Source organism: Xyrauchen texanus, chromosome 3 (genome assembly GCF_025860055.1).
Source record: "Xyrauchen texanus isolate HMW12.3.18 chromosome 3, RBS_HiC_50CHRs, whole genome shotgun sequence".
Classification (NCBI taxonomy): Eukaryota; Metazoa; Chordata; class Actinopteri; order Cypriniformes; family Catostomidae; genus Xyrauchen; species Xyrauchen texanus.
The window spans coordinates 23561902-23583914 of record NC_068278.1 but is presented as its reverse complement, the minus strand read 5'-3'; the positions used below and the strand labels follow the sequence as shown (position 1 = coordinate 23583914).

Sequence of the window (22013 nt, the reverse complement as noted above, 5' to 3'; positions counted from 1 at the left end):
CGAACAAAGACAATTTTTCTTCTCTGGAGCTCCAGATAGACCCATTTTTCTGTTGCAGTTTTTTTTTCAGTGTTTTCCCTCTCTAGCATGAAAAAAGGCTGCATGTTCAGTGTTTTCTTATTAACTTTTTTTTTATAGTGATTTTGTAATTAAAGGACGATGAAATAAAATGATGCCGAAATAATACTAATAAAAATAAAAAATTATACAGACAAAATTGAAATGCGGGACACTGCTTATGACTTGTGGGACAAAGCTTCCGATTTCGGGACTGTCCCGCAAAATGCTTGACAGGTGGTCACCCTACCATACAACCTGCATCAGACATGCTTGTGTCGATCTCATGTGTGTTGCGTCATAAAATAAAATGTTTAGGTCACTGTGTCAAGTTAAATATAGTTTAATACTCAATCTTTAAACACATATTGAGATCCCTTAGTTCACATTTGAACCCTTAGTAATGCATATCTGTGTTGTGTTGTTTTCTTTACTGTATAAACTATGTGTTGTTCACACAGCTGAAATTTCACTTACTGCCCTCTGGAGTATACAGGTGGTACTACAAGCATGCAATTAAATGTTCTATTTTTTGTATAATTAATCACGCGTTATTAACGCGTTAAATCGACTGCCCTAGTAATTACATTACTATGTTTAAACTTTGGTATACAGTGGCTTACCTTGCTAAGTACTATAAACTGTAACAGTGGACTTGTTATTAACATTGGTGTAGCAGATGGTTATATTTGCATTTTTGCATTTTACTTACTGCAAATATAACTACTTACTGAGATCAGCTGCAGAGGACACAGGCGATTCAGTATTTATCTCAAGCTAGACTGACTGAATTCAAAGCCTGGTTATTTAGCTGGATGGTCCGTGTCTGAGCACAGAATCCAAGACACCATTGCTCCCTCCACATGCTGCTTATGGTCCATGTACTCTCTTTAAAGCTTTCAATTTGTCTATGATTTGGTCAATTGTCTGGACAATTGTTGATGTCTGACACCCTCCACCCCCCGACGTAATCAGTTTCTGTGTAGAGGAGACCAGCAAGCTTTTGGGGCCGATTGTAGAACCAGATTTACTGCAATGGAACGGCCTTTACAGTGGAGGAAACGCACAAAACAGTTAGAGAAATCTCACCGGCCCAGGAACACATCCCTGAAACATGTCAGTGGAAAAGGGCTATATCTCTCGCTATCATGTTTGAACTGAACACAGTAAAAATAAACTCTACACTGATAGCATCACCAAGACACCTATACAATGTGTACAATTTTTAGTGTTTGATTGAGCATTATTTTGATAAAACAAAGAAAGTTAATTTTTTAAGGAAATTATTTAAATGGTTGTCAACGGTTTTGCTTCAGAAAGATGCATGACCATTGATGTCAACAACGAATGATGTGGGAATCATTTTATCCCTCTTTATAAAAGTTTTTATTATCTTAATTTGCTATACCTAATTCTGTTTAATTATATGGTTAGTTGCATTTTTATAATTTAAATTTCCCCCTATACTCTAAAGCTCAATCAGAAAGGACCTGCAACCCATGTTTAACTTGCAACCAATTAGTTAAGAACCACTTGTTCAGAATATATGCTAAAAACAGTTGTAAATTGAAACTCCAAATGACTTGGTCTTCAACATAATACTGGATCATTTGAAAAAAAACTATATATATAAATAAATAACATAGTTGAAAGGCCACCCAGACTGTGCAATAGTTTGATCGTAATCAGGAATACTGTTTGTTGGCATACTGCTACTGTTATCACATTTAATGGCATAAAATGAAAGATAAAAAAATCAGTAACACTTTACAAAAGACTCTATATGTTAACAACAGTTATCAATAATTTTCTTGATTAATGTTAATTTATAAATATACTATTGTTCACTGTTAACACATAATGTATCTTATTTTTTATGTAAAGAAAATATTACAATATTCTTCATTGTTAGTTTGCATTAACTGCTTCATTAACTAATGTTTATGTTTACAATCTAAACGTAAAGTGTCTCCAAACAATCTAATTATGCAAATATGACTAATGTCATGGTGAAATTATATGTCAAAATAATCAAGAATTGAGCAGTCCTAATTAAGTAACTGTTTGGTTATCAAGCATTACACACGTTGATGAAACACTTCAACAGTCCGAGACCCAGCTTGAGTTTGAAAAACGAAACCGCTGAAGTGTGATTTCATCACAAGAACACTTTAACCATAGTTCCCCATCTGTCGCTCACTTCGACATTGTGTCAAAGAAGCGACACTAGGGGTCTCTCTTGAGCACCAAATACACCTCTGATCTATGAAAAAAGGCCAATGAGAAGTTGGCAGACAGAATTTACATGTCCCGCCCCCGGACATACTGATATTAAGGCGGGAAAATGAGTGCCTATGTTTTAACCACAGTCAAATTGCTTGGTTTTAATTTCTGCTGCACTATAGCATAAAAAAATGCAATAGCAAAAATAATACCTGTTTTCAAACAGGTTTCTCGAACACACCCCACTCATCTTCCATTGGTTGGATAAACAGGCTGTCCTCCCTCAAACTCATGCCATTGCTTGAGCCAATGTTTCTGTGTTGGACAAGTCAGACCACTTAAAGAAATAAAACATTTTTTATAACATCAGATAGTCACAGTGTTTACACTTTTTGAGGTAATTTACCAACAAATGGCTTACATATTCATACTAAATGCTGTAATTTACATATACAGTAGATGTAGTTGTACATTTAACCACCTTTGCATACTGAGCTGGCAAAATGAAAGTATTTTATTACCTAAAAATAAACAAAAACATGAACCTCACCTTTATGGAAAGAATGGAAACCTTTCTGAACTGCCAGCGAAATGTACACACACACACACACACACAAAACACACATCTCCCATTCTCTCTCTCACACTCTGTTCCTCAGAGTGGTGCCCCAAGCCATGATCCTATTTATTAGCTGAGCAAAGGGAGCAGTTTGTGCCAGGCTCTGAGGGGATGATGAGCTAGAGGTTGTGCTGAGAGCTGTGAGGACAAACTCTCAACGACATTGCCAGCATATCTGGACTCAGGAAACAGGGTGACTCTTTTTGCTCTCAGTCAGAATTAGAATCAAAATGTAAATCCAGATATACAGTTGAAGTCAGAAATTCACATTTAACCATGTGTGCCAAACACATTTAAACTCAGTGTTTCACAATTCCTGACATTTAATCATAGAAAACTTCTTGGGTTACATTTGTAACCCTTGTTCCCTGAAAAAAGTGGAACGAGATGCTGCGCTTTGCTAAGCGCTTTTGGGAACAATCCTGCATTGTGACCAGCTGTGAATATGTGTGTAACACGTCAATGTACATTGACCGGAATTTATAGCCTCGGCTGGTGAGATCATTAGATGCACCTGTGGCCAGGCTATAAATAGACGCGTCACCAGCGTGTCGTCAGATATCTTTTTCTGAAGAGTAGTCCTGGGATGTCCCAGTGCGGCAAAGAAGCGCAGCATCTCGTTCCGCTTTTTTTCAGGGAACAAGGGTTACACATGTAACCCGAGACGTTCCCTTTACAAAAAGCTTCACTATGATGCTGCGCTTTGGCTTTTGGGAACGCAATACCCACGCCGCAGCACTGGGGCTGTCTGGACCCCTACGGTTGTGAAGTGTGCTCACAAGAACGCGATGCATGGATGCCTGGCACAAACTGCTCCCTTTGCTCAGCTAATAAATAGGATCATGGCTTGGGGCACCACTCTGAGGAACAGAGTGTGAGAGAGAGAATGGGAGATATGTGTTTGTGTGTGTGTGTGTGTGTGTGTGTGTGTGTGTGTGTGTGTGTGTACATTTCGCTGGCAGTTCAGAAAGGTTTCCATTCTTTCCATAAAGGTGATGTTCATGTTTTTGTTTATTTTTAGGTAATAAAATGGAGCAGAGAAACCGGGGAAAAACGCATACAGACAAATTCAGGGCCATGTATGCGCCATCACATCCAGACCCAGGGGGGGCTGGGTGACTCAGGGAGAAGTAGAGGAGACATTGCGCTGTTCATAGAGGCGAAGAGGTCCTCTTCTACCCTGTAAAATCTCACCCAGATTTGTTCCACTACCTAGGAGTTGAGTTTCCACTAACCCGTCTGCATTTTCTGTCTGGACAGTAAATATGCTCCCACATATGGGCATCCAGGGATATAAACTGCCCTGAGTGACAGGGGCTTTCACTGGGTCCCAAGGAGAATCCGACGTGCCAGAAATTTAGCTGACGTGAACGTGGTCCTCCTTGATGGTTTATGTAAGAGACTACCGCTGTATTGCCCATCCGCACCAAGACATGGAAGCCTCTGGAGGAAGTATTTCAGGGCCAGAAATACCGCCATCAACTCGAGACAGTTACTGTGACAACCGAGCTGACGACCCTCCCATCCCCTTGAGCTGGACGACCACTTAAGACCGCTACCCAGCCCGTCAGGGAGGCGTCTGTTGTTAGCAGCCTGCGACGACAAGACGAACCTAGAGTGGGATCCAAGGTAAGAAACCGGGGTCTGAACCACATAGCAAGGGAACGAAGCATGCGGCGCGTAACCCTTATTAGCCCTAGGGGACTGGCCCTTGGATGAAATCCCCTGGCTTTTAGCCACAGCTGAAACGGTCTCATATGGAGCAGGCCCAAAGGGATCACCGTGGATGCAGATGCCATGAGACCCAGTATTTGTTGATACTGGTGAACAGTGCAACCTTGACCTAGCCTGAGTTTGCTCAGGGTGTTCTGAATGGAGGTGATACGAGCGGGAGACAAATGTGCCCGCATCGTGATCGAATTCTGTATAACCCCCAGATAGGTGATTCCCCGGGTGGGAGAGAGAACGCTCTTTGACGTTGAGTCTCAGACCTGGAGAAACCAGATGAGCTAAGACAATATCCCTGTGCTGAACTGCCAGTTCTTGGAGCTGCGCTAAGATCAGCCAGTCGTCTATGTAATTCAGAATACGGATGCCCCGGAGTCACGAAGGAGCCAGTGCTGCATCCATGCATTTCGTGTATGTGCGGGGTGATAGAGCTAGGCCGAATGGAAGAACCCGATACTGGAAGGCTTCGTCCCTGAAAGCGAACCTCAGGAACTTCCTGTGCTGTGGCAGAATTCCAATATGGAAATATGCGTCCATGAGATCGATCGTGATCAGCCAATCGTAATGTTGGATCTGAGACACGACTGTCTTGACAGTTAGCATCTTGAACTTGAACACCCTGACCGAACGGTTCAAGCCTCAAAGATCTAAAATCGGACTTTGACCAAGAGATTTTGCAGCTCTTTACACATCAGACGTGTCTGCTCCGGTTTCATGGTAGTGGGAACCATGCCGTTGAAACATGGAGGGCGGCGAGAAAATGTAATTCTATAGCCGGTTTCTACTGTGTTCAGAACCCACATAGAAATGCCTGGCAGAAGTTTCCATGCTGCCAGGTTCTCTGAGATGGGTATCAATTTTGACACTTCCTGTTGAGGGGATGTCGAGTGTTCCGTGTCCTGGATAAAGGCAGGAAGCAACAGTACACCCAACTCTTTGTTGGAAGCCTCTGTCCCCTGAAACACCAAAGGCGGCGGGAGTGAAGAGGTTTCATGAGGGTATCGGGAGTGCCGAAGTGGGTGGTACACACGCCCCGTCCAGAGAGGAACCACCCCCACAAGGCTGGGTACAAGACCGTCAGGGTTTCTTTCTTTTAGAAATCATGACCCTGAGGTCCTGCTTCAGGGGCTGCTGAGGGCGACGAGCCTGTCCCCAGTCTTTACGGGGGGAGCACGACTCGCCACGCTCTGCCTAGCAGAGTTGGGGCGGGAGTGGGTGGCTGACAGCCCCGCCCCCCTGAGTGTGGTGAGGAAAAAACTGCTCGAAGGCTTCCTCGTGGCTTTTCGTCTCCTGGAATCTGGAGATAACCGTATTCATGGCATCTCTGAAAAGACAGGAAGGCGAAACCGGGGCATTGAGTGGGAAAACTCTGTCCTTATCCTTGATGCCCGAAAGGATAAGCCATAAATGCCTCTAGGTGCTGACTAAAGCGGACATAGACCGACCAATGGCACGGGCTGTCTGCTTGGCCGCACGGAGAGATAAAACTAGATGTGTGTGTCCCTGACAGTCATAAAACGTTGACAGGGAAACACGCATCGTTTCCTTTGCTTCTCTGACATTTTTCCACCTTTTTCTTTTCTATTTTATATATATATATATATATATATATAGAAAGAGCTTTGCTTCTCTGACATTTTTCCACCTTTTCTTTTCTATTTATATATATATATATATATATATATATATATATATATATATATATATATATATATATATATAGAAAGAGGGAAAGGAGATAAGGTTCACTGCGCACTGCCTAACAAATTCTAAATCCTAGCAGAGGAAAGAAAGTTTCTGACAGGCTTGTGAGACACACAGCACCAGTTTGCTCTGAAGAAAACGGATCTGACGACACGCTGGTGACGCGTCTATTTATAGCCTGGCCACAGGTGCATTTAATGATCTCACCAGCCAAGGCTATAAATTCCGGTCAATGTTCATTGACGTGTTACACACATATTCACAGCTGGTCACAATGCAGGATTGTTCCCAAAAGCGCTTTATTATTTATTTCAGCTTTTATATCTTTCATCTCATTTCCAGTGGGTCAGAAGTTTTCATACACTTTGCTAGTATTTGGTAGCATTGACTATACATTGTTTGACTTGGGTCAAATATTTTGGGTTGCCTTCCACAAGCTTCTCACAATAAATTGCTGGAATGTTGGCTCATTCCTCAGAGAGAAATGGTGCAACTGATTCAGGTTTCTTGGCGTAATTGCTTGCACACTCTTTTTCAGTTCTGCCCACATATTTTCTATCAGACTGAGGTCAAGGCTTTGTGATGGCAACTCCAGTACCTTGACTTTGTTTTCCTTAAGCCATTTCGCCACAACTTTTGACATATGCTTGGGATCATTGTCCATTTGGAAGACCCATTTGCGACCAAGCTTTAACTTCCTGGCTGATGTCTTGAGATGTTGCTTCAATATGTCCACACAATTTTCCTTCCTCATGATGCCATCTATTTTGTGAAGTGCACTAGTCCCTCCAGCAGCAAAGCATCCCCACAACATGATGCTGCCACACTCATGCTTCACCCTTTTTCCTCCAAACATAATGATGGTCACTTTAACAAAAAGTCCACCTGGAAGGTGTATGTAGCCACTATCGCGGCCCACCATGACGCAGTGGACGGCAACTTCTTGGGCAAGCACGACTTTATTATCAGGTTCCTCAGAGGCGACCGGAGGCTTAATCATCCCTGGCCAAGTCTGTACCCCTCCTTGGATCTGGTTCATCCCCTCCGTGCTTTACATACTTATGTGGGCCGCACGCAGAGCTTTAAATGTTCTGAGAAGCTCTTTGTCTGATTTGGTGGACAGCGGAAAGGGAACGATGTCTTCAAACAGAGGCTTTCCCACTGGGTCGTTGATGCCATAGCATTGGCTGTGTCCGCCCCCTTACGGGTTCAAGCACACTCAACGAGAAGTGTGGCATCCTCATGGGCAATGGCCAATGGCACCTCCCTAGCAGATATATGCAGAGCAGAGTGGGGAAACACCCAATACCTTTATGAGATATTACAATCTCAGGGCTGTGTCGGTCTCGTCCCATGTAATTCAGAACAATTGACTGGGTGTACCACTTGCACCTAGCGCCTTTCCCCTCCACTGTGGTGATCAAGTGTTCTCTTATCCCAGGATATCCCACTAGCTCGGCTCCCTGGATGACTCCTCCCTAGCCCTCTGGTCCACGAATTCAGCAGAGGAATTCCCCGACCAGACCCACTATGGGTACTGAAACTACTCTGTATTGGAATAGGTGCTCCACTGGACGGGCCCCTGTGTGGATTAATCCCCCTGTGTGTATTTTCCGCGGTATGGTCCTCCTACGGGCCGATCCGCGTCTCCCTTGGACAGTCCCCGCTGCCCACCATTCGCCGTGTTTGTAGCAACTCCTCCCTCGCAGCAGGTAGGATCTACCACCACGCCATTTCCACATGTGACCTGAAAACACATGTGATGTATTCTGCCACTCTTTACCTGGGCAGGTGGTAGTCTCCGCGGGGTCTTTTCCCCCTGAAAGAATAGGAGTTGGAAAAGAACGCCTTCCCCAATGCGTGTTATAGCATTAAGACGGCCCCAGCCGCTTTGACTCTATGTGAAAAACAAAGGGAGAAAAGGCGCGGCCTGTTCCCATGCTTGGCAAGTCGCCTTGTTCCCTCCTTTGGGGTGCCTGGGAACCTAAAAGGTTTATGACGATTATGTGGGGGGTTGGGGAAGGGTACATGCAGTCTGACGCTGCCTGTTGCTTTGGCACGCAGCTGCCTGCATGCACCTGCGTACACGGTTCAGTGCATGGCATGATTAAATATGGACATTGAAGTGAGCAACAGATGGGGAACGTCTAGGTTACTATTGTAACATCTGTTCCCTGATGGAGGGAATGAGATGTTGTGTCCTTGTGACGCTGAACCGAGCCACTGTTATGGCCGAACCTTATTCTCGGCTCCTCAGGGCAAAAACCTGAATGGACAGACGCATTTCCCTCCCTTTATACCTGTATGTCCGGGGGCGTGACATGCAATTTCTGTCTGCCAATCTCGCATTGGCATTTTCTCAAGTTCAGAGATGCGCAAGGCTCTCAAGAGAGACCCCTAGTGTTGCTTCTTCAACACAACATCTCATTCCCTCCATCAGGGAATGGAGGTTACAATAGTAACCAAGATGTTTTTATTCATTTTGGCAAACAGCCAAAGAAAGGAATGTAAATTACGTTATGTGTGCTACATTTTTAAATTGCAGCGTCAAGTCTTACATGAGTAGTTTTAAGGACAGGAACTTTTACTCTACTCAAACTACATTTTTTAAGAAGTAATGGTACTTTTACTTGAGTATTATTTTTCAGTACTCTTTCCACCCCTGCTGATGACATTAGCATGGTCAAGTTAGTTTTTGTTTCTCAAATTGCTTTTGTACTCAGCTTCAAAAATGTACATGCTTTTGACATAGCTTTTGACACTTGATAACTTAGAGATCAATAGATATTTGTTTTATAAATGTATGCAATATATATTTTTATTATTTATGCAAATAAATACAACTGGTCTAATTTGTTAACATACATGGATGGTATTTTTAATGGCGAAATTGCTGGAGTAAGACCGCATTTGTTAAACAAGCCCTGGATAACATGTCCATAATTCTAGAAACTCTCCCATAAGAAATGCATGTTAACCCTTCCTAGCGGTTGGCAATCAAGTAACACTGTAGCACTTAGGAGAGTCAAATTGACCCAGCTAGCTAAATTGAAGATTCAACAATCACAATTTGCACATTTATCTGTTGTAGAGCTCTCTGTTCTTCTATTGTAATATATTATATTTACAAAAGTAATGTTTGGGAGTCCAAATAATATATATATATATATATATATATATATATATATATATATATATATATATATATATATATATATATATATATATATATATATTACACCAGTATATAAATACACCAGTATATTCAGTATAAACTCCATACTCAGAATCAGAATGAGCTTTATTTCCAAGTGTTCACACGTACACAAGGATATGTTTTTTTTTTTTTTCTTTGGTGAAAGGAGAAACAAGAGCACACAAAATTATAGTGAGACTATTAAGAATGAGAAAATAAAACAAGGTAAGAGTATAAATAGACACAAATAATAGGATATATAACAGAATGGCGTATATACATATGCAAATAGTAATGTAGTGCAAGGTAAGCGTATGCACAGTTATTGAATTAAATGTGTGAATTTGCATATGTACATGAGATATGTATTTACATTATTGCACTATGGGGGAGTCCTGAGGCAGTTTAATTGTTCATGTGGAAAATGTCCTGAGGGTATATCTGTTCTTGCCTGGATGTCCTGGTGCTCAGTGCTTTTGAACAGTTCAAAGAGGGAGTTGGCAGGGTGTTGGGGGTCCAGAGTTATTCTACATGCATGTTTCCACACTCTGGAGATGTACAGGTCTTGGAGGGTGGGCAGGGGGGCAGCAATAATCCTCTCAGCAGTCCTGACTGTCTGTTGTAGTTTCCTTCTGTCTGATTTGGTGGCTGAACCAAACCAGACAGTTAAAGATGTACACAGGACAGTCTCAATGATGGCCAAGTAGAACTGTGTCACCTCAGCTGGCGAAGGAAGTACAACCTCTGCTGAGCCATCATAACAATGGAATCTATGTGGGTGTCCTACTTCAGGTCTTGAGAGATGGTAGAGCCCAGGAACCTGAATGACTCCACTGCTGCCACATTGCTGTTCAGGATGGTAAGTGGGGGGTGTGTGGGGGGATTTTTCCTGAAGTCCACTATAATCTCCACTGTTTTGAGCGTGTTAAGCTCAAGGATGTTGTGACTGGACCAGACAGCCAGCTGTTCAATCTCCCATCTGTATGCAGATTCGTCACCATTGCGGATGAGGCTGATGGCCGTGGTGTCATCTGCAAACTTCAGGAGCTTCACAGTGGGGTCCTTTAAAGTGCAGTCATTCATGTACAGGGAGAAAAGCAGTGGAGAGAGAACGCATCCCTGAGGAGCACCAGTGCTAACAGTGAGGGTCCCGGATGTGAGTTTACCCAGTCTCACTAGCTGCTCCTTATCTGTCAAAAAGCTGGTGATCCATCGTCAGATTGGGGTGGGCACAGAAAGCTGGGTCAGTTTGGAAAATAAGATCCTTGAATAAGTCCTAGGTCTGTCGAGGTGATGCAGGATATAACACAGTCCCAAATTGACAGCATCATCCACAGACATGTTTTATTTGTAAGGAAACCGAAGGGCTTCCAGCAGGGGTCCAGTGATGTCCTTCAGGTGGGCCAAAACCAGTCTCTCACACAACTTCATGACCACAGACATGAGAATGACAGGTCTGTAGTCATTAAGTCCTGTGATTAGGGTTTTTTAGGGACCAGAATGATGGAGTATTTGAAGAAGCAAGGAACTTCACACTGCTCCAGTGATCTATTGAAGATCTGTGTGAAGATGGGGCCAGTTGGTCAGCTCAGACAGGCAGGTGAAACACCATCAGGTCCTGAAGCTTTCCTAGACTTTTGTTTCCAAAATACCTGACACACATCCTCCTCACAGATCATAAAATGCAGTTTGAGTAGCAGGAGTGGGGTTCCAAGAGGTGATGGTGTATGTGTGTGTGTGTGTGTGTGTGTGTGTGAAGATCAGAGCAGGGGAGGGGTGTTAGACTGGGCTTTTCAAACATGCAGTAATACATATTCAGTTCATCAGCCATTAGTTACATTTACATTTATGCATTTGGCAGACGCTTTTATCCAAAGCGACTTACAGTGCACTTATTACAGGGACAATCCCCCCGGAGCAACCTGGAGTTAAGTGCCTTGCTCAAGGACACAATGGTGGTGGCTGTGGGGATTGAACCAGCGACCCTCTGATTAACAGTTATGTGCTTTAGCCCACTACACCACCACCACTCCACTAGTTGACTCTCTACAGAGCAAGGGTGAGGTGTCTTGTACTTGGTGATGCTTTTCAGGCCTTTCCGCAAAGATGCAGTATCGTTGGCTGAAAACACTTTTTTCATCTATTCAGCTATTCTTTTAGCCACTCTGATTTCCTTAGTCAGTATGTTTCTGTTCTGGTTGTACAATATATTATCCCTACTTCTGTAAGCATCCTCTTTGTCTGAGTTTTCCTATAAACCACAGTTTATTGTTATTGACTGATAAAAATATTCTAGGATGGATGCACATATCCTCACAGAAACTGATATATTATGTCACAGTATCTGTGAGCTTGTCCAGGTTTGTGGCTGTAGCTTCAAAAACACTCCATTCAGTACAGTCAAAGCAGGCTTGTAGTTCTAGCTCTGCTTCATTAGTCCATCTCTTTACAGTCCTTACTATAGGCTTAGCTGATTTTAGTTTAAGAAGATGAACCAGACAGTGATCAGAAAGTCCTATAGAACAGAGCGATATGCATCCTTTACAGTGGTGTACCATTGGTCCAGTAAATGACTATCTCTGGTGGGGCTTGTGATGTGTTATTTGTATTTTGGCAGTTCACGGGTGAGGTTAGCTTTATAAAAATCTCCCAGAATGATAATAAGCAAGTCCGGGTGTTGTTGCTTTGTGTCTGTGATGTGATCAGCCAGCTGTTGCAAAGCTGCGTTCACGCTGATCGGTGTATACAAAGTATACAGTTGAAGTCAGAAATGTAAATGCACATAGGTTGAAGTCATTAAAACTCATTTTTTTTACCAGTTCACAGATTTAATATTAGCAAACTCTAGGTTTGGCAAGCCATTTAGGACATATACTTTGTGCATGACATCGGGTAATTTTTCCAACAATTGTTTACAGACAGATTGTTTCACTTTTAATTGACTATATCACAATGCCAGTGGGTCAGAAGCATACATACACCAAGCTAACTGTGCCTTTTAAAAATTCCAGAAAATTATGTCATGCCTTTTGACAATTAGGTTCTGATAGGAGGTCTACTGAATTGGAGGTGTACCTGTGGATGTATTTTAAGACCTACCTTCAAACACTGTGCCTCTTTGCTTGACATCATGGGAAAATCTAAATAAATCAGCAAAGATGGTCGCAAATGGGTCTTCCAAATGGACAATGATCCCAAGCATACGTTCCTCCAAAGTTGTGGCAAAATGGCTTATGGACAAAAAAGTCAATGTATTGGAGTGGCCCTCACGAAGCCCTAGTCACGTAGAGAAATCTCAGAGGCAGAGGGGTGGACTCAACAGCAGGGAATGGATGAGAGGTGAAACAAACAGGTGAGGTAATTCAAACACAGGTATGACACGAACAGCATGTGAATAAACTCTAAACAGGGTAAATTAAGTGCAGATGATCAGAAAACTCATAACAGTCTTTTGGTCTTAGTAGGATTTGTGACAAAATGGGAGAGTGCAGTGGCTGGAGGAATACACGGAGCATGAAAAATAAACCAAACTCGAACAAGGGGAACAAATATCGAGGTAAGTAAACAAACTGGTAAAAGTATTATAAATACTAATATATAAATACTAAAAGTATTTAAGTATATAGGGAGTATGTAGACTTAGGATGAACATAGACGAGAACAGACAAGTGACTGAGCGTGTACACCAACTTTCATTTATGTAAACGCATGTTCCACTGCCTCGGAACAGCTGATGAAATGCGCAGAAGCAGTTTGTCCATTTTGCTGGCAAGTGAGCAGACATTCATCAGATGAATACTATGCAGCTGAGTCCTAAAGCCACATTGACGAAGCTTCACAAGCGCACCGGCTCGCTTCCCTCCCGTGAGTCTTTTGGATCGCTTGTAGAGCACAACTGTGACTCCAAATAGTATGTCTAATAAAACTCCACTTCCTGAACTGTGTTAAGTCAGCCAATTAAATTAGAGTTTTGAGAGCAATATATATCAGACACTCACTGTGTCTGAGACTAGGGGTAATTTCTTACCAACTTAAAAAAGCCTCATGATCAATGTACTAAACTTAAAAGTTAGGAGATCACAGCACATGGTTGATTTACAGATCCTAATCCTTGTATTTGATTGCAAGTATTGATTTAATGCCTTTGTCAAACTAATTGAGAGAAATAATTACTGGGATGAGCTGTGTCCTGGTTTTATCCATCATGACAACGTTTTTAACTGTAAACTGTGTAAAATGTAAACTGCGTAAAAAACATATTCAGAATCATTCCCTTATCCTGCCTTTTCTGTATGGACACTGACATCTTTCTTTAAAACCCACCAGGCATCGAAGCAAACAAGCCACGCAGGTACCTGTCAATATTTTATCAAATACAGATCAGACCCTAAAACCCTGCACATGTTCCCTCAATCCAAATCAATCACCATTACAGCTGGCACATTTTGAAAGAAGCCAAAGATTGCTTATTGATCAAATTACATATTAAATCATCCACAAGTCTCCTTGCTCAGATATAAAAGTGCTGGCATCCACTGAGTAGGAGCCATAGTGTGATTCAGCCTACACAAGTTGCATCTACATGAAAAGGCCTTTAAAACATTGCTGTATCTTTCCTTCTTTTATGCATTGCTTTATTTTCATTATCACCTTTTTTCAACATTGTTAGAAAATGCCTGTGGTCTGAGGAGCTGATATATCCTACAGATTTGGCCTTTACTGGATTTGATAAACTTTCAGTAAACACAATCCTTGATCATTAAGAAACAAAGCTAAACCTCTTCTGATAAATGTGCAATACCCCTGACAGAAACAAAAGACTAAACAAAGAAATCATCGATATCATTGTGCATAACAATGCAGAACAGAGGACCTTGTGCTTGAATCCTCATGTTAAGACATTATATAAACATTAGTCTGCATATTGTTTATCAGTCAGTACTTAAAGGGTCATTATTTACTTACAGTACCCTCTTCCCGTTTCAAACCATTAGAACTTTCTTTCTTTCATGAAACACAAAAGATTAATTTTTGAAGAATACTCCGGCCACTCTTGTCCATATAATGAAAGTGATTGAGTGCTGCAAAGATCCAAAAAAGCATCCTAAATATAAAAAAAGATATAAAAGAATCATAAAAGTCAATATGACTTGTTCTATACATTCCAAGTCTTCTGAGGAACAGTAACAATATTCTTAATCTATTCTCTCTCATTGGAAAAGTCAGATTCAACCTTGCTTTGGAAAGTCCTATTTATTTTAGTGAATCAGTTAATCTGGATGGTTCAGGTAAATTAGCATATAATATATATGTGGAAATGTTATAGATGTAAATATTTGCCTTAGAAACCACCAGTCAATGGGAAAAAATATGTTACAGTGTCAAACTTCATGACCAATTCTTTTAAATTCAGGACAGTAATATTGCTCATATCACACAAATAAAAGATTGTCATATATTGAGCCAAGAATGTTTATGTCCATTAAATCATACAATGAACCATAGTGCCAGAAGAGCTTGTTTTGACATACAACAAAAAGAAAATGAAAATATTGCAAGTTACTAGTTTCACTACGTCACTCTTACCACAGTTCAGAATCACTGGAATGGATAGCAGCAATTAACTAATCTGACCACCAAAGATAAAAATCTTAACCTGAATGCACAAGGCAAAAGTAACATAAACACGGTAGTCATCCCTAGGAGATCAGCCGTTACAGAAATACTCAAACCAGCCCGTCTGACACCAACAATCATCCATGTGATTATCTAAACAGCCAATCATGTCACAGCAGTGAAGTGCATAACATCATGCAGATACAGGTTAGCAGTTTCAGTTAATGTTCACATGCAAAACAGTCTCTAGAATTTACTCAGAATGGTGCCAAAAGTTATATGGACAGAAATGCCTTTTTGATGAGAGAGGTCAACAGTGAATGGCCAGACTGGTCTACAGTAACTCAGATAACCGCTCTGTACAATTTTGGTGAGAAGTATAACATCTCAGAATGCTATTCTGATATATGAATTGTCGCTGTTCTGGTGGCACAAGGGGGACATTCACAATATTAGGCAGGTGGTTTTAATGTTATGGCTGATCGGTGTATACAAAGTATACAGTTGAAGTCAGAAATGTAAATGCACATAGGTTGAAGTCATTAAAACTCATTTTTTTTACCAGTTCACAGATTTAATATTAGCAAACTCTAGGTTTGGCAAGCCATTTAGGACATATACTTTGTGCATGACATCGGGTAATTTTTCCAACAATTGTTTACAGACAGATTGTTTCACTTTTAATTGACTATATCACAATGCCAGTGGGTCAGAAGCATACATACACCAAGCTAACTGTGCCTTTTAAAACAATTCCAGAAAATTATGTCATGCCTTTTGACAATTAGGTTCTGATAGGAGGTCTACTGAATTGGAGGTGTACCTGTGGATGTATTTTAAGACCTACCTTCAAACACTGTGCCTCTTTGCTTGACATCATGGGAAAATCTAAATAAATCAGCAAAGATGGTCGCAAATGGGTCTTCCAAATGGACAATGATCCCAAGCATACGTTCCTCCAAAGTTGTGGCAAAATGGCTTATGGACAAAAAAGTCAATGTATTGGAGTGGCCCTCACGAAGCCCTAGTCACGTAGAGAAATCTCAGAGGCAGAGGGGTGGACTCAACAGCAGGGAATGGATGAGAGGTGAAACAAACAGGTGAGGTAATTCAAACACAGGTATGACACGAACAGCATGTGAATAAACTCTAAACAGGGTAAATTAAGTGCAGATGATCAGAAAACTCATAACAGTCTTTTGGTCTTAGTAGTATTTGTGACAAAATGGGAGAGTGCAGTGGCTGGAGGAATACACGGAGCATGAAAAATAAACCAAACTCGAACAAGGGGAACAAATATCAAGGTAAGTAAACAAACTGGTAAAAGTATTATAAATACTAATATATAAATACTAAAAGTATTTAAGTATATAGGGAGTATGTAGACTTAGGATGAACATAGACGAGAACAGACAAGTGACTGAGCGTGAAAGCAGGGATTTATGCAGTCTATGTTTAGAGTACTGATGATGTACAGGTGCGTGTAATCAACTCAGGGGAGAGTGAGCATGTGTGGAGTGTGAAAGTGGGAGTCAGTTGGATCCATGTCAGAACAACCCCCAAAATGGGAGACTACCATACAGCAGGGACAGGATCAGGAGGCCTAGGAGGCGGCGACAGGGACAGGGTCAGGAGGACTTGGAGGAGACCCCCCAAACCCCATCCCCATTGCAAGGGACACCTACCCTTGAATGTCCCTCAGACTCTCCCTGTCTCCCACTGCTCTCCCCACAGGTTGGCGAGACCGCCACCATGAGTGCGGATGGAAAGCCTGGGCCGGTCTGTTGGAGCTGTGGGGAAGCCAGGTATGGCCAGGATCATTGTCCGGTGATGGAGGTGGGGACACTGATCCGGATCAGACAGGGGCATATCGGACACATCAAGCATTGGTGGATTTGAGTTGTTCCCAAACCTCTATCTGCCAACGCTTGGTGCAAGGCGGGGCATTGGGTAAGAATAAACAGGTGAGGGTGAGGTGTGTGCATGGTGACACTCACAAGTATCCATATTCAGGGGGAAAAGGCATAGAGTTGAGGCCACTGTTAATTCCTGCCTCACAACCATCTACTAATTCTGGGAACCAATTGGCCTGGTTTTAAAAATGTATTGATGGTATTGTGTGTGGATGGATCCTGCAAAGTGCTGTCGTGGTGTGTGATGTGTGAGACTATGGCTGGAGAGGCGGTGCCAGGTCCGGATGACACAGACGATTGAACTCCAGTAGTCAGGTGCTCCCCTGAGGGGGATTTCCCTCTGGAGTAGTCGCATGAGGAGTCCCTCAAGCAAGTTTTTGACAAAGTGAAAGTAATTGATGGTAAACAGCTCCAGCCTAATGTGACACTCAGATACACATACATTCTATTATTAAAGAGTAGTTGTATCGAGTGATGCAGGACACTCAGACCAAAGAAAACTTAGCTATAATAAGCACTCTCTCTCTCTCTCTCTCTATCTCTCTCTCACACGCACACACACACACACATGCACACACATCCATGTTTCTCCAATAACTTGTTAGAAACAGCCCAAGCTGTGATACTAGTAGTTCCATATCAAAAAGCTACACTTTGATGCTGCGCTGATTTAGCGCTTTGGGAATGTCTTTATGAGTGACCAGCTAAGAATATGTTTGCAAAAAGTCAATAAAATTGACAAGAATTTATAGCCTCTGCTGGTGACATCAGCATGATGCACCTGTAGCAGAGCTATAAATAGATGCGCCAAAGGTGCATCGTCAGGTCATTTGTCTTCAGACCACTATGTGTGTGTTGTGCTTCTCAAGCTGTCAGAACTTTATTTTCCTTTGTTAGGAATTTGAATTTTTTACCCTCTATGGCTGAAACGGACACACACCAGTTTTGTTTTGTGTGTTTGGGGGAAGAGCATGCTGCTCTTGCTTTGGAGTGGGGCGGGTGCTAGCATTGCGATCTGTTTACAGTCAAAATGCTTCTAACTCATCTCGCTTGCTTCCAAGAGCCAATGCCCACGCTTTTATCGTGGGGCTCTCACATGGATCTGGCTGAAGAGAGAGAGACAAGTCCGTCCCTCTCACTCGCTCTCTCCCTAGATACAGCTGGTCCTTCTCGTGAGCCTGAAGCACGCTTCGGCGTCTTTCGGTTCATGAGGGGGACTCTGAATCTCTTGAGTCTGCGGACTTTGAGCTACCCACCTCTGAACATTCCACGCATAATAATAAAGCAGCTGAGGAATTACTCGAGGTGGTTACTCGGGCTGTAGCCAGGCTACAGTTAGACTGGCCATGAGAACAAGAGACCCCCAAACGCTCCATGACGAGCTCTCTCTATGATACATCCCGTGTTTTCGTGTCCTCGATGTCGACATATTCAACTATCTGTGGGTGCTGAGGCACAGGGGTATTCAGTGATACTACTCTAACATAGTTATCACCAGGTTCCAGGAGGTGAAGAGTCATAAGGAGGCCTTCAGGCAATTCCTTCCTCGCCGCACTCAGGGGGAGGGGCCATCGGCCACCCAGCCCCACCCCTGTCCTTCTAGAAGGGAGGCTCAAAAAAAAGCATGGCGAATCATGCTCCCCCTCGTAGAGACTGGGGGCCGGTTCGTCGCCCTCAGCAGCCCCAAAGCAAGACCTCAGTGCAGTCTTCTCAAAGAAGAGAAAAACCTGTTGGTTTTGCACCCAGCCTTGTGGGGGTAGCCCGTCTCGGGTCAGGGCATGTGAAACATCCACCTGTACCTTCCCGATACCTCCATTCCCGCCATCTCTGATGTTTTGGGAGGAACGGTTTCCAGCAAACTGTTGGATGTTCCGTTGCTTCCTGCTGTAGTCCAGGACACGGAATACTCGACATCCCCTCAACAGGAAGTGTCAAAATTGATTCCCATCTCAGAGAACATGGCAGCGTGGAAGCTACTGCCAGGTGTTTCTATGTGGGTTCTAAGAACAGTAGAAAAAGGCTACAGAATTCAATTTGTTTGCCGTCCCCTTGTTCCCCTTCCAGAGAGAGAGTCAGGTTGCTACAGCAGATACTTCCTGGTTCCCAAGAAGGATGGTGGGTTGCATCCGATTTTAGACCTTCGAGGCTTGAATCGCTCAGTAAGGGCATTCAAGTTCTAGATGCTAACTTTTAAGACGGTCATGTCTCAAATCCAACATCGCGATTGGTTGGTCAGGATCGATCTCATGGATGCATACTTACATATAGAAATTCTGCCACAACACAGGAAGTTCCTGAGGTTCTCTTTCGGGGGCAAAGCCTTCCAATATCGGGTTCTTCCATTCGGCCTAGCCTTATCACCCTGCATATTAAAGAAGTGCATGGATGCAGCACTGGCTCCTTTGTGACTCTGGGACATCCGCATTCTGAATTATATAGACGACTGGCTGATACTAGCACTGTCACAAGAACTGGCATTACAGCACAGGGATATCATCTTAGCTCATCTGGTTTCTCTGGAGTTGAGACTCAATGCCAAGAAAAGCGTCCTCTCTCCCACTCAGAAAACTACCTATCTGGGGATCATATGGAATTCGATCACAATGCGGGAACAATTGCCTCCCGCTTGAATCTAGTCCATTCAGAACACCCTAAGCAAAGTCAGGCTAAGCCGAGGTTGCACTGTTTGTCAGTATCTAGGTCTCATGGCATCTGCATCCTCGGTGATCCCTTTGGGTCTTCTGCAGATGAGACTGTTTCAGTTGTGGCTCAAAGCCAGGGGATTTCATTCAAGGACCAGTCCCCTGAGGCTGATAAGGGTTACTCGCCACACGCTTTGTACCCTTTCTATGTGGTTCAGACCCCGGTTCTCACTTTGGGTCCCACTCTAGGTGCGTCTTGCCGTCGCAAGTTGCTAACAACAGACGCTTCCCTGACAGGCTGGGGAGCAGTCTTAAGTGGTCGTCCAGCTCAAGGGGAATGGGAGGGTCATCAGATCAATTGGCACATCAATTGTCTCGAGTTGATTGCTGTATTTCTGGCTCTGAAATACTTCCTACAGTATTTGAGAGGCTGCCATGTCCTGGTGCTTATGGACAACACAGCAGTATTCTCTTACATAAATCATCAAAGAGGTCTACGTTCACGCCAGCTGAACACACTGGCACAGCAGATTCTCCTTTGGGCCCAGGGCTCCTGTCAATCAGGGCAGTTTATATCCTTGGATGCCTGAATGTGGGAGCAGATTTACTGTCCAGACAGAAAATACAGATGGGGGATTTGAAACTCCACCCCGAGGTAGTGGAAAAAATCTGGTTGAGATTTTACAAAGTAGAAGTGGACATTCGCAAGCAAGGGTCCTGCCTCTTACTGACAGGGTATGTTCTCGGATATAATATCTGTCTTCGCCGGCACGCTTTTGGCAATTCCGGACAGGAGGGACCATCTGTCTCAGGCGCAGGGGACAATATTTCATCACCGGCCCGAGCTGTGTAACCTTCATGTTAGGCCCCTGAATGGTGCCATCTGAGGGACACTGGGCATTCACCTGAAGTTATCGAGACCATTCTAAGTGCTAGGGCTCCCTCTACCAAGCAAACTATGTCACATTGGGTTAGGGATGCTATTGCAATGGCCTACGAGGTGCGCGGTCAAGCTTCGCCAGTAGGTATCAGGGCTCACTCTACCAGAGGGGTCGCCTCCTCTAAAGCTTTGGCCAGAGGTGTCCCTCTGCAACATGTTTGTAATGTGGCGGGCTGGTCCTCTCCACATACATTCATAAGATTCTATAGTTAGGATGTTCATGCCACTCCGGGCTCTTACGTCCTTGAGTCAACATCACAAGCTCATGTCGGAGACCTCTCACGCTCTTGTGAGCATAACTACACAACCGTAAGGGGTCCGGACACCCACAGTGCGGAGGTGTGGGTATTCTCTTCCCTAAAGCATTAAATCAGCGCAGCATAAAAGTGTAGCATTTTGATAGGGAATGTCTCAGGTTACTTAAGTGTAACTGAGTAACCCGAGAATGAGGATGCCCCAGGACTGCTCTTCAGCAGAGGCTATAAATTCTAGTCAATTTCATTGACGTGTTGCACACATATTCACAGCTGTTCTCTCCTAAAGATGTTCCCAAATTTAGTATTTTAAATATGTAATCCCGTTACATGTATTCCATTACTCCCCAATCCTGTAGATAGATATATAGATAGATAGATAGATATATAAGAGAAGATTTATAGCCCTATATTAAAAGCACAATCATTATGCACAATGCAATGCCTTAAATCATAAGCACAAAGTCAATGGGCATGGCCATGAAGTTATATTCATACAATAATGCACTAAGTCTAGGCACTAGTGGGTTTGGCAAAATCATCCGTGTGCAAAAGGCGTGACCAAGTGCCATATAATTTCGAGGTTCTTCTCCAGTTATTCCCTCAAGCACCAACTATTTAAACAAAGACAGCACATTAATAAGAAGTTGGTAGTATAAATGGACTCTATGCAATGAATTAGAAGAATTGAAAATTATGTTCTTTTGTCCATCAGCAGCGACCTTGAAGAATGTCAGGCATATTCCTATGACCGTGACACGCTCCTTTTATATGCATGTAAAATGTGATTCTCTGCAGAATTTGAATGCATTAAATTAAGTAATTATTATAAATCATCTATCATTATATTTCCATCTGCTGACACACAAGTCATTGCTAGAAATAATAGTGATTGTAACGGCACGCACTTTGATTTTGAAAAATGTAATTCATTTTTTGAAAAAATATTTCTAAATTCAAATTACACTTCAAATGAAAGAAAATATAATATAAAAAATTAAGCAGTCAGACAAATTGATTTAAATCCAAACATTTTACTCTCTCCAACTTGTTCCACCGGCCCCTTTTGCAGTGACTTAAAAATCACATTCAACAACTGGTGGAATATTACTAATCAAAAT

General features: G+C 42.7%; 1 protein-coding gene across 2 annotated transcripts in view; it reads right to left on the bottom strand.

Moving 5' to 3' along the window:
- edil3a (EGF-like repeats and discoidin I-like domains 3a) overlaps positions 1 to 22013 on the bottom strand; it is a 384265-nt gene that overhangs the window by 188883 nt on the left and 173369 nt on the right. The gene's annotated exons all lie outside the window — the stretch shown is intronic.